This window comes from Tupaia chinensis, unplaced genomic scaffold (assembly GCF_000334495.1).
Source record: "Tupaia chinensis unplaced genomic scaffold, TupChi_1.0 Scaffold140338_1, whole genome shotgun sequence".
NCBI lineage: Eukaryota > Metazoa > Chordata > Mammalia > Scandentia > Tupaiidae > Tupaia > Tupaia belangeri.
Genome location: NW_006200215.1, coordinates 190,487 through 192,384, shown reverse-complemented (window position 1 = coordinate 192,384; position 1,898 = coordinate 190,487). Strand labels below are relative to the sequence as shown.

Sequence of the window (1,898 nt, the reverse complement as noted above, 5' to 3'; positions counted from 1 at the left end):
ATTTAGTCATTTGCATTTTTTTTTTCCTCCTGCAACTTTTTTTTTTTTTTAACTTTTAATACTTTTGAGAGGGATTTCCATTTTCTGTATTACAGACTTCATCTCTAATAGTTCCATCTGTTTCTTTTTTATAGTTTCCGTTTCTTCTTTCATATTGTGGAAAGACTTCCTAATCTTTTGTAGTTTGGTGTTGCTTTTCTGTTCCAGCTCATAGAGCTTTGTCACCATGAATGTTCTAAATTTTCTCTGACATTTTCATAACTTCCTCTATTTTTTTGAGAGATAGAAGGGAGTTATTGTGTTCTTTTGATGGAGACATATTTCCTGGATTATTCAGACCTGAGGTTTGTGTTCTACTTCTAGACATTGGGATATATATCCACTTTTGAATACCTTTTTGGAAAATGTTTCTTCAACTTGGAACAAGTGTGATTCCCTTTACTGTGGTCAGTTGTGTACTGAGGTCTGTCTTCAGCTGTGTTTTGCAATGTCTTCTCCACAGGAGGAGTCTTTTTTTTTTTTTTTTTTTTTTGAGAGGTTTTTGCTATAGGGCACATGCGCTCACCAGACAGACAGAGAGATAGAAAGCGAGAAATCACCCCCCAGGGGGGTGGCCAAGCCACAATCCCTTCTCCTCCATTCTCCTCTCAGGATCTTGGGCATGCACACACATGCGCCCAGCGTGAGCTTAAGCCACCGGGTCCAGGAGTCGAACCACGGTCGACTACAGGGGAGTCCAGCAACATAGCCATTACACTAACTGCTGGTCCCCAGGAGGAGTCTTCTATTCAGGTATGTGAAGAACAGTATTTCCTTTTTCACAAGTGGTTCAGTAAGAGGAGGATCCAAGAAAGCCTCACAGTACTTACTGACAGGGGGAGCTCTGGAGTTGGGGGAACTGGGCTGTGGCCAATTACGGGCCCTGCATCAGGGTCTCTGGTTTTACCACCTCAAGAAAATTAGTTTTAGCTTTGATGAATCAAAATCCTAAAATGTTAAGAAAAATTTGCTTATCACTTAAGGCCAGAAAACATTTAAGATTCTGTCCAAACAGCAGACAGATACTAAAAAATCTTATAAAACAAATATGTATAAAGCTAAAATCTAATAACAAGTACATGCCAGTTTTCTCTTGAAACATTTTTTCCTCCGTTACCCCTTTCACCAAAGAGAAGCATAGTAAAACTAACCTATTTGCCAAAAAAATTAATAATAAGTTTAGTTTCAATTTGATCTATTATTTGCACAAACCCCAATAAGAATACTAATTGAGCCTAGGCTCAGCATCACTGCTGTGAAGCCCTCAGTCAGAGCCCCCCATTCCAGACTCAATAAGCTAGAAGAGGGCAGAATACTTGCAGGCACTCCCTCTCTGTGTGTGCTGCCCTTATCTGGGCCTACCATCCTTGCTGTAAAGACTCCAGTCAGCCCTCCACGCCCCATTTCAGACCCCAGAAGCTAGAAAAAAAGTGCTTGCAGGCATGTTCAACTCTGCATGTGCTGCCCTTTTTGGGGCCCAGCATCACTGCTGTGAAGACCCCAACCAGGGCCCCTTTCCTTCCAGATCTCAGAAACTAGGAAAGGTAGCTCTCTCTCTTTTCTCTTATTTTATAACTTTTTTTAAAATTATATTCCCCTCCCCTCTGCTTTTCTCTCTCTAATTTTTCTCTCCCTCCCCCCATATAGGACAGAGTACTTGCAGGCATCCCTATCTCTGTGTGTGCTGTCCTTTTCATGTGACACACAACTGCTCCACGCTGTTTTCTTTTTTTTTCCTTTTTTTGGGGGGAGGGTGCTTTCTCATTTTCTCTGTTGTTTTTGTTTTGTTCTCTCTTTCTTTATTTGTTATCAATTCCTGTTTCTTTTTTCTGGAATCCTTTTATTTTACCCAACTTTCT

At 40.7% G+C, this 1,898-nt stretch overlaps 1 pseudogene; it reads right to left on the bottom strand.

Annotated features, from left to right (window-relative positions):
* The window catches only part of LOC102494583 (ADP/ATP translocase 2 pseudogene), a 12,414-nt pseudogene extending 10,971 nt beyond the window's left edge, over positions 1-1,443 (bottom strand).
* Between the last annotated feature and the right edge of the window lie 455 nt (positions 1,444-1,898).